This window comes from Phoenix dactylifera, chromosome 13, assembly GCF_051530095.1.
Source record: "Phoenix dactylifera cultivar Ajwa chromosome 13, Ajwa_hap1_PhDact_Kaust_v1.1, whole genome shotgun sequence".
NCBI lineage: Eukaryota > Viridiplantae > Streptophyta > Magnoliopsida > Arecales > Arecaceae > Phoenix > Phoenix dactylifera.
Window position 1 is genome coordinate 22774662 of NC_143202.1, and position 12412 is coordinate 22787073.

Sequence of the window (12412 nt, forward strand, 5' to 3'; positions counted from 1 at the left end):
GTGCTAAGGGTTGGAAGCATCATTTTTAAAGGAGACTCAACCGTGGTGAGCCGGTGGATATGAGATGAGGAGAGGGAGGATCTGAACACTCATTTCTAGGCGACATACGGTGGCTGGTGAGGAAGTGTGATGTCTTCTAAATCGTGCATGTTTACCGTGAGGCAAATAGAGCTGCTGACTGGATCGCCTCCTATGCTGCTCATCATTTTGATGATTTTTTTTGGACTTAGAGTTCTATTATTCCTCCTCCTCTGAGTTACTTTCTTTCTTTTGACACGGCTAGCTGTACTCATGCGCATTTAGTATGAGCAACCGATGTACCAAAAAAAATAGCGAATTTTCTTTTAAGAGTGCGAGACACGTGGCATCGAGATTGATCCCGCAGCCTCTTGTCATTGTTTGTGTTTGTGTCACCAATAACCCCTTTTTACTTGTAATGCTGGTGTACGAAGAAGAAGCTGTACAAGGTTACCACTAAGCCAAAAACCCAGAGATGGTACTGGAAAGAGAGTAGAGAATGGAAATCAATCCGCAAGCATATCACAAGGGAGATGAATGAATAAATAAGAATGCTTCTAAGGACTACTGGGGAGAGAGCATTTGTTTATTAAATTTTTTTTGTATGAATGCCCTCTTAAATATCGATTTTGCATGAATACCTTTTCAAAATTAATTTTACATTTATACCCTCATAAAATATTTGTTTTGCTATTCTATTATTTTTTATTCTTATTTTTTGCATATGTAACACCATTAAAAAATTAACGGTTTCAAACTAAAATTACTAAATTACCCTTAATTGGTAGACGTGCAAAAATAAACATTTATAAAGGTATACAAGCAAATAGCAACTTTACAAGAATATTCATACAATTTTGTATATTTAGAAGAGTATCTATGCCAAAAAAAAAATCCTAGTAGATGGAAAGAATTTAGACACATTAATTAATGTGATAGCCTTCATAATCTTATATTTATTAGTTAATATCATAGCTATTTATTAGTTAATAATTCTATATTTATTAATTATTGTTATAGCCGTTAGAGTCATGCATTTATGCTTTTACACAAGTAGGATGAATTAATACATCATTAATTAACATAAGTCTCAAGATCTTAAGTGCTTCTCTTTTATTTACAATTTTGAAATAGTCAAAGAAAGATTAAAAGCTACAGAGAAAATTGTACTCTCTTTGCAAGGTGACATGTTCACAAAGAAGGGGATGTCGATGTTCTAAAGAAAGTAAAAAAAGGCTCGATTTAAGAAGCTTTAGTTCATTCATATAAACCACATATATTGTATGGGTTCAAAATGGTTATGGATGGGACTTAGGATTTGGTAGTTTAGCTATTAGTAGTTTTTCTCCTGATTCTGTATTTTATAGATTTGAACAACCTAAAGGAAGTCCTCTTAGAAGACTTTGTTAAGTCATTGTTACATTCTTCACAAGTAGAATATATATATTCCACATAATGCTTCTCTCCTTTATGCGCTACCTAGTGAGACCTCGGTTACCAAAGAAAGCCAGAAACTAGAGTACGCTGCTGAATTCAAATATAAAGCCATGTTGCAATTATAAAGCAAGTATATATATTTCATTATATCTTTTAGATAAAATAGTATTATATAAGCAAGTGAAAATGATATTGTGTAGCGGTCATCAAATATAACGCCACATTGGAATGCAAGCATAACAAGCATAATATAAGGTGGAGCAGTAAATATTGTTGGTAAATAAAAATTTATTCATATTTTGCAATCAAAAAAAGATTATCTTATTGCAAGAATATCGTCTTGATCATTATAGAATAAAATACATTGCTAGAGAAAAAAAAGATCCATATCCAACATAATCTCCACTGCTCCAGCAAAACATACGATCAAATATGCAATTAGCAAAAAAAATAAAAAAAAATAAGTATGACAATTAACTCTATATCAACCAATAAATTATATTTACTAATAATACTAAAAGTGATCCAAATAACTTGAAAGCAAATAAGTCGCAAAAGTTGGGTTAGGTATATCCAATCATATACCAAATAGTAAACATCAATGAGAGAGAAGAGAGGGCAAGGTGACATTGGAATAACTTTCTTTAAGATGAACACAGGTTGGAGTCTAGCAATTGATCTTTGGACTAGCTTCCGCGGCCAAGATATAAACAGTGAGGAGAGATTCGAAAGATGGATTGAGTCTACGACCAGATTCGGAAGAGGAGAGATTTGGAAGGAGGATTTTTTTTTAACATTAAATATTGTTGTTTCAGGAGATCATGGAAATAAAGCATCGCGGGGGGAAGAAGGCGACGCAAGCGAGATGATCGGGATTGTGATCGCGAGAACGGGACCCCAATTCCCAATAGGGACAAAAAAGTAATTTTAAAATTTTATTTTATTTTTAATTAATATAAATATGATTTTTATTAATGGTGTTAGAAGAATCATTATATTAAGAGTATTTGTGTAAAAACAGTATTTTCTGAGGGTACATTTATAAATACATATTTTAAGAAGGTATTCACACAAATTTAAATTTTTAGAAGAATATTTATGCAGAAAAAAAACCTTGTTTATTTCATGAGTAATAATTGGATTTGGGTGAATTATCGGATCAAAGCCCATGTTGATATACCAAACCTAATTCAGATCAAGGTTTCCAATAATGGAAATCTATTATTATGGACTGAAACTACACAATCGTTGACCGTTATAATCGTTAATCATGGCAGTTGATAAATCACAGATGGCCATGACTGGAGAATTAGCCTTTCCGGCCGATATCCATGTCGACAAGTATCCAAATTCACACCTTGACATCCAAGTGACTCGGTGGGTGTTAGATGTATGCCCTAGAAGCCAATCTGGTAGACACATTATTTTCTCTGGGACATAAATTTGTACTTGACTTTATTATTATTGAATAATAAATGGGCATCTTTCATTCATATTGTTTATGTGTCTACGAATCGTCCAAGAAATTAATAAGATGATGATACATATTCTCAAGAGTTGAGAATTTGAGCCATGTATCATTGGTGATTAATTTCTAAATGCTCATGATCAATGGATCATCACGAGGACGGTGATCGATCCGATCAGTGCACAGATCGCTTTCCTTATGGATGGACGAGATTCGAGTCCACAGTGTAGGGACATTGAAGTGAGAGTGCATGTGCTTGTTAGAGAACAAGGGTACTGAGCGTGACCAAGACAAGAAGTCACTTGGATGTCTATCCACTCGTCAGTGACTTACTTGATGTTGCAGTAGTGTGACTGGTCCTTTGACCTGCGGTGCTTCGGCTACTCACAGTGAGGTTATGTAGTTTGACTGCACATATACATGATCTCTAGTCATATGGGTCCTTGTTGTGTAGATTGGCTGCAGTAGGTTCACTGTAGGAGTAGGGTATGCACTTACATGGAATCTATCGACCTTGATAGAAGAGGAGTGATCCTATGTGATTTATTAGACAGAGTTCTAAGACCTTGGCCGGGGCAATAATATACAGTGGAGAAAGAGTTTTCCACTATCGAACTCAAGTCGAATAAATCTAGACATATGACAGACGACGGGGTTTGACGAGTTATCCATGACCTCTGGTCTGTAGGGATCCACGATAGAAGGACTGTATCATACGATAACTGCACCTAGAGGTTCATCATTCTATTCTGCTGGGTAGCCACTACATACTGCTAGGTGTCACTGGTGGATGGTGAGACTCACAGGGATCATCTCGATGGTCGATAATCTCTGGTGAGTTGAGTTGGAATTGTTTCAACCCATTGAAAGGAGTTTTCAATGATATTGTGATAGAGATCGCAATATATCTCACTACCAGTCAGAATAGAACCTATGGGGTCACACACATTAGAGGTATTGACCGATCTGATGGTTGAATGTGATTAGGAATCACAAATAATCAATTAGATTGATAATTGAAAACCCGCTAAGAGTTAGTGGTAAGAGGAAGGATTAATTGCAATCGGATTGCAATTTAATTTAATTAATTGGAGTTGATCATGAGTCTTACTTGGAGTGGGATTCATGAAATCCTAATTGGATTAGAATTTCAAATTAAATTAGAGTCCTACTTGGAATAGAATTTCTAAAGTCCTAATTGTCTTAGGGCTGAAATTTGAACAAGTCCTGATTAGATTAGGATTTTCTTAAGTCCTAATTAATTTTAAATTTAATCTAATTAATTTCATGACTCCTAATTGGATTAGGATTGAAGAGTTCAATAGAGTCATGGTTCAATTAAATCCTAATTGGATTAGGATTTGGAATAAAAGGAAATGCATGCACCTAATTCTATTTGGAATAGAATTGAACCCAAGTATTGAACCCAATCCTCCCCACTTAATTTGATTAAGTGGGGGCTGATTTAAATGGACTAGAGGGAGGGGCCCACGCCCCTCCCTTTGGGAAGAGCGTGGAAGAAAAAGGAGGGGCTTAAGCCCCTCCTTGCTGCCGTATTAAGATGATAAGGATGAGCTCCTTAAAAATAGGAGCTCATCCTTATCTCATGTAAAGCTAAAAGGAGGAGGGGTTCGGTCCCTCCTCTTATCTTTTCTTCTTGTGCATCACGGCAGCAACATCCCCTTCTTATTCCTCCTATCAGCCGCAAGAGAGAAGGAAAGAAAAGAAGTTTGGCGTGGCCCTCTTCCTCCTCTTGGTTCTAGTGCAAGGAAAAAGAAAAGGTTGTGAAAGGCCTTGTTTTCTTCTTCCTAGATTCTTCCTTCTTTTTCCTCTCAAGGCAATCAAAGGTTGATTCAAAGGAGAGGATATCAGCCATCTAAAGCCATCTCTGCAAGGGAGCTAGCACCCCGGAGAGATCCAAAGGCTTCGATCGACTCACTACTTCGTGTGGATACCCGTAGAGGCCGGACGCGTGTGCGGCTTCCACTGAGCCTTCATCAAATACCACGTGAATCAGATTTGCGGAGACCATCTACCCGCACAAGGTGAAGATCTGATCTTCTTAATGATTTTAAAATGGTTTAAAATAATTTAATTCTAATCTATCTACAAACGAAAGGTTTTAAAACACGTTCATGCGATGAACGGATCCCGCATATGTTTTTCCGCTGCAATCTGAAAATTATTTCGAAATTTTCATGGCATATGAGGGACGCTAACAGTGGTATCAGAGCCATGGTTATGTAGATTAAGATTAGAATTAAATTTTTCAAGGCATTTTAGATCTGAAATTTAAGGGATTATGCTTGCTGAAATTTATGTATGCAGAATTTTCAGCTTGCTGATTTTTCTGCATACTAATTTTTAGATGCTTAGATTAATGATTCTAAAGCTTTGATAATGTGATTACAAATATTTAGAGTCAAATCTAGCATGATCAGCAAGTCATGAGATGAAATAATCAGTTAAATATCAGATCTGAAAAATAATTTTTATGCATGTGATGCGTATGGTGATGATCATGGATGGACCCTTTGAATGTGCTGAAATGTTCTGCGATGTTCTGTGATGTATGTAATTTTAATTTTCAGATGCCTGCGTGCATCTTAAATTCATGTATTAGAGACCTGCGTGTCTCATGAAAAGGGTTGTAATTTTATTTTTATTTTTATTTAATTTTTAAAGCAATCTGGGATGTAATCTGTGATGTGTGTTGCACGTCGATGGTTGATCGATATGTACATCAACAAGCTCAACATGCGCGGATCGAGATCAAGGATTGATTGAAGATGGATCAAGGAGTTGATCACAATTGGACCTAGAGGATCAAGATCGAGTCAAGAGTTGAAGACGATCAAACCAATTGACGTGCATGTGCTTGTAAAATGACCCTATCCTGGATCCATGATCATCACCATTTAATTTTATTTTGATAAATGCCTGGATGTTTAATGCTTATGTCTATGCGGGTAGACTTATATTTGCATGAGATGTGAATACGCGATCGAGTGAGACCTAAATCGAAACCTCCCTAATCAGTCGAGGGTGAACCAACATGAGTTAGTCATATTAGATTAATTGATCTAATTGGTGTCTAGGCAAGCCTATAAGGTGGTTACTTAATTAGGACCTTACTCTCTGAGTAAGGAGAGCCTCCCACCTGCTTACCTGGCCAATTGTTCGATTACCTCTTATGAAAAACTCAAGTTGCAAACACTAAGACTTGATTATGCAATATTAAGTCCATAGGTCTTCCACCGTAGTAGAGCTGCAAGGTCTTTTCGGTGTTGATTTGTCTCGGCTGGACACAGTGGGCCTCTCTATTAGACATGAGATGTTGCGGGGTAAAGGTGGGGTTGGGCACCAATACCTGTTAGGTGAGGACCCAATAACAACTTTATTTCTGCGGTTATACGGTGGGTCTGACTTAACTAAGTAATGGGACCAATAACTGTTAGGTGAGGTCTTCATCACTTAGAGACCAAGTACCACTGCAATTTGCTTGAGAAGCATTGTACAAGAGTTGTACACTCATCCATTTATATGTCACCAATAACTGTTAGGTGAGGTGGCATGTAAATCGGTGAGACCGCAGTACCCACTAGAAATCCTAGTCGCGTAGGGTTTTCGTTTCTTCATCAGGGGAGTATGAGGGATTCGAGAAAATAGTGGGAGTATATTTGTTTTAAAAGCCCCTAGAACAAATTAAGTTCAAGTACAAAGTCTAACTAGAATCTTTACTCTCCACAGATCACAATGTCAGCTTCAAACCCTTTGACCCGAATCCTTGAGACCAACAGACTGACCGGAACCAACTATAAAGACTGGCTTAGGAACCTGAAAATTATTCTGAATTGTGAGAAAATAGGGTATGTGCTCGAGAATGATATCCCTAGGCTACCAGCACGTCCTACTGATGATCAGCGTGAGACGCATCAGAAGTGGACTGATGATGACATTAGGGTCAAGTGCTATATCATGGCATCCATGACTAACGAACTTCAATGCCAGCATGAGAACATAAAGACTGCTAGGGAAATACTGGCTCACCTGCAAGAGTTGTATGGTGAGCAGAGCCGCACTGCATGCTTTGAAGTGTCCAAGAGGCTCTTCAAGGCAAAGATGCGCGAGGGGCAGTCTGTCCATGATCATTGTCTGACTATGATCAAGGACCTCGAGGAGCTTGAGAAGCTCAGTATGTCCATGCATAAGGAACTGCAGATAGATCTGATCCTGCAATCCCTTCCTGATTCATTTGGTCAGTTTATAGTAAACTACCATATGAATAAAATTGAATGCACGAAGATCGAGTTGTTGAACATGTTGGTAATTGCTGAAGGGGCCTTGAAAGGTTCAAGGGGCTCTGTTCTGGCTGCTGAGCTGACTTCTGGTTCCAAGAGAAAGTCTACTTGGAAGAAAAAGAAGTCTGTAAAGAAGCACAAGAAAGACAAAAAGCCCAAGAAGGAAGTTCATAAGAAAAAGGCTGATGACAAAGGAAAATGTTTCCACTGCAACGTCAACGGCCACTGGAAAAGGAACTGCCCTTCATACCTCGAGAGCCTGAAGAACAAAAAGGACACACCTTCTGAAGGTATGTTAGACTTGCTCGTAATTGAAACTAACCTTACGGTTTCTTCTACTTCTAGTTGGGTTATAGATTCTGGTTCTAGTGCTCATCTGTGCACTACTATGCAGGGTCTAAAGAAAAGTAGGGGGCTGGTGGAAGGTGCAGTGACCCTTCGGGTTGGCAACGGGGCAAAAGTTGCTGCTGTAGCTGTGGGCACCTATCCTCTGCGATTACCGTCTGGATTTAGTTTATTACTTAGAGACTGTTATTATGTCCCTGCTGCTAGCAGAAATTTGATTTCTGTTTCATGTTTAGCACAGGATGGTCATGTTATGACATTTGATAAAAACTGTTGTTCTATTTATTTCAGAAATAAATTAGTTGCACGTGGTTTCATGATTGACAGTCTCTATCACTTGCATATTGATGTGTCTGTGAATGTGTCTGAGCAAGTGGTGAATGCCATAGGATCTAAAAGATCCAGAGATGAGATAAACTAGAAGTATTTGTGGCACCTCAGGCTTGGCCATATTGGAGAGGACAGAATGAACAAAATGGAGAAAGATGGGCTTCTCAGCCCATTAACTTCTGAGTCATATCCAGTTTGTGAATCCTGTCTTCAAGGAAAAATGGCTAGATTACCTTTTGTAGGACATGGGGAGAGGACCACTGAAATACTTACCCTGGTACACACTGATGTATGTGGCCCATTTGATGTGTCAGCCAGGGGTCGTTATTCGTACTTCATTATCTTTACCGATGACTATTCACGATATGGGTATGTGTATCTTATGAGATACAAATCTGAGTTTTTTGAAAAGTTCAAAGAGTTCAGAAATGAAGTAGAAAAATAGACTGGAAAAACCCTTAAGGTTCTTCGATCAGATCGAGGAGGAGAATACCTTAGTGGGGAATTCCGAGATTATCTCAAGAAAAAATGGCAGTCTCACAATGGACGCCTCCGGGTACACCTCAACTCAACGGGGTGTCAGAAAGGAGGAATCGGACTCTATTGGATATGGTCCGATCCATGATGAGCTTCACTGATCTACCTATGTTTCTTTGGAAAGATGCCTTATTATCCGCAATTTATTTATTGAATAGAGTTCCCTTTAAATCCGTTCCTACCACACCGTATGAGATATGGTATGGTAAGAAGCCGAGTCTTGGTCATCTCAAGATTTGGGGATGTCCGGCCCACGTCAAGCGACTACAGGCGGACAAGTTAGAGTCTAGGACCATAAGTACTCGTTTCATTGGATATCCTAAAGAGTCATTAGGATACAATTTTTACGTCTCAGAGGATCACAATATGTTTGTGAGCCGACATGCCGTCTTCTTGGAAAAACAGTTTATCCTTGATAGAGGCAGTGGGAGAAAAATTGAGCTTGAAGAGAGAGTCTCTGAAAAGCAACGAGTCATGGATCCTATAGAACCTATTCATACAGAGCCAGTACACGTAGTACCTCCTCCATCTCGTAGATCTAGTAGGGTCTCCCATCCTCCCGATAGATACTTAGGTATACTAGTAGAGGACAACGAGGAAATGTTCCTCATGGGAGATAGGGAACATGTACAGGATCCCAATACCTACAACGAGGCGATATCAGATATCGATTCCGAGAAATGGCTGGAAGCCATGAAGTCAGAGATAGACTCCATGTATTCCAACCAAGTCTGGACCTTAGTAGATCCACCAGAAGGTATAGTACCTATTGGATGCAAATGGATCTACAAAAGGAAGATAGGTTCGGATGGAAAGGTAGAGACCTATAAGGCAAGGCTAGTGGCGAAAGGGTATAGTCAGCGCGAAGGCATTGATTATCAGGAGACTTTTTCACCTGTAGCCATGCTAAAATTCATTCGAACATTGCTTGTCATTGCAGCGTTTCATGATTATGAAATATGGCAGATGGATGTGAAAACTGCTTTCCTGAATGGATATCTTGATGAAGATATCTATATGGAGCAGCCTTTGGGTTTCACTTCCAGTGATGGAGATCACAAGGTCTGCAAGCTGCAAAGGTCCATCTATGGACTAAAGCAAGCATCTCGGAGCTGGAATACTCGTTTCAATGATGCAATCAAATCGTTTGATTTCATCAAGAACGAAGAGGAACCGTGTGTTTACAAGAAGGTTAGTGGGAGTGCTGTCGTGTTCCTCGTACTGTACGTGGATGACATCCTCTTGATTGGGAATGATGTTCCCATACAAACCTCGGTCAAGGTCTGGTTGTCAAAAGAGTTCTCCATGAAAGACCTTGGGGAAGCATCCTACATTTTGGGGATTAAGGTCTATAGAGATAGATCTAAGAGGTTGCTTGGCATGTCACAGAAGATGTACATAGAGGAGGTACTGAAGAGGTTCAGTATGGAAAACTCCAAGAGGGGTCTATTACCCCTTAGGCATGGGATTCATCTCTCCAAGAAGATGTGGCCCAACACATCTGAAGAGATTCAACGCATGAGCAGGATTCCTTATGCTTCTGCAATAGGAAGCCTCATGTATGCCATGCTGTGTACACGACCTGATATAGCCCTTGCTGTGAGTGTCACTAGCAGATATCAATCGAATCCAGGCGAAGAGCACTGGACAGCTGTGAAGAACATTCTTAAGTACTTAAGAAGAACTAAAGATTTGTTCTTGGTCTTTGGAGGAGCATCGGAGTTTAAGGTAGAAGGATACACAGATTCAGACTTTATGACTGATATTGATGATAGAAAGTCTACATCTGGATATGTGTTCTTGTGCAATGGTGGTACGGTAAATTGAAAGAGTTCCAAACAACCGATCATTGCTAATTCTACCATGAAAGCGGAGTATATCGCCACCTCTGAAGCTGCAAAGGAAGCCTTCTGGTTCAAGAAATTCATTGCAGAGCTAGATGTAATGCCATCAGATGCCATCACACTCTACTGCGATAATAATGGCGCCATAGCTCTCGCTAAAGAGCCAAAGTCTCATCAGAAGTCCAAGCACATAGAGCGGCGTTTCCACCTCATACGCAACTATCTCGAGAAAAAATATGTCGAGGTACAGAGAGTAGACTCCGTGGACAACGTGGCAGACCCGCTCACTAAACAGCTAAGTCAGCAGAAGACTGAAGCCCACCTTGAGAAGATGGGACTTAGATATATGGCTGATTGGCTTTAGTGCAAGTGGGAGATTGTTAGATGTATGCCCTAGAAGCCAATCTGGCAGACACATTATTTTCTCTGGGACATAAATTTGTACTTGACTTTATTATTATTGAATAATAAATGGGCATCTTTTCATTCATATTGTTTATGTGTCTACGAATCGTCCAAGAAATTAATAAGATGATGATACATATTCTCAAGAGTTGAGAATTTGAGCCATGTATCATTGGTGATTAATTTCTAAATGCTCATGATCAATGGATCATCACGAGGACGGTGATCGATCCGATCAGTGCACAGATCGCTTTCCTTATGGATGGACGAGACTCGAGTCCACAGTGTAGGGACATTGAAGTGAGAGTGCATGTGCTTGTTAGAGAACAAGGGTACTGAGCGTGACCAAGACAAGAAGTCACTTGGATGTCTATCCACTCGTCAGTGACTTACTTGATGTTGCAGTAGTGTGACTGGTCCTTTGACCTGCGGTGCTTCGGCTACTCACAGTAAGGTTATGTAGTTTGACTGCACATATACATGATCTCTAGTCATATGGGTCCTTGTTGTGTAGATTGGCTGCAGTAGGTTCACTGTAGGAGTAGGGTATGCACTTACATGGAATCTATCGACCTTGATAGAAGAGGAGTGATCCTATGTGATTTATTAGACAGAGTTCTAAGACCTTGGCCGGGGCAATAATATACAGTGGAGAAAGAGTTTTCCACTATCGAACTCAAGTCGAATAAATCTAGACATATGACAGACGACGGGGTTTGACGAGTTATCCATGACCTCTGGTCTGTAGGGATCCACGATAGAAGGACTGTATCATACGATAACTGCACCTAGAGGTTCATCATTCTATTCTGCTGGGTAGCCACTACATACTGCTAGGTGTCACTGGTGGATGGTGAGACTCACAGGGATCATCTCGATGGTCGATAATCTCTGGTGAGTTGAGTTGGAATTGTTTCAACCCATTGAAAGGAGTTTTCAATGATATTGTGATAGAGATCGCAATATATCTCACTACCAGTCAGAATAGAACCTATGGGGTCACACACATTAGAGGTATTGACCGATCTGATGGTTGAATGTGATTAGGAATCACAAATAATCAATTAGATTGATAATTGAAAACCCGCTAAGAGTTAGTGGTAAGAGGAAGGATTAATTGCAATCGGATTGCAATTTAATTTAATTAATTGGAGTTGATCATGAGTCTTACTTGGAGTGGGATTCATGAAATCCTAATTGGATTAGAATTTCAAATTAAATTAGAGTCCTACTTGGAATAGAATTTCTAAAGTCCTAATTGTCTTAGGGCTGAAATTTGAACAAGTCCTGATTAGATTAGGATTTTCTTAAGTCCTAATTAATTTTAAATTTAATCTAATTAATTTCATGACTCCTAATTGGATTAGGATTGAAGAGTTCAATAGAGTCATGGTTCAATTAAATCCTAATTGGATTAGGATTTGGAATAAAAGGAAATGCATGCACTTAATTCTATTTGGAATAGAATTGAACCCAAGTATTGAACCCAATCCTCCCCACTTAATTTGATTAAGTGGGGGCTGATTTAAATGGACTAGAGGGAGGGGCCCACGCCCCTCCCTTTGGGAAGAGCGTGGAAGAAAAAGGAGGGGCTTAAGCCCCTCCTTGCTGCCGTATTAAGATGATAAGGATGAGCTCCTTAAAAATAGGAGCTCATCCTTATCTCATGTAAAGCTAAAAGGAGGAGGGGTTCGGTCCCTCCTCTTATCTTTTCTTCTTGTGCATCA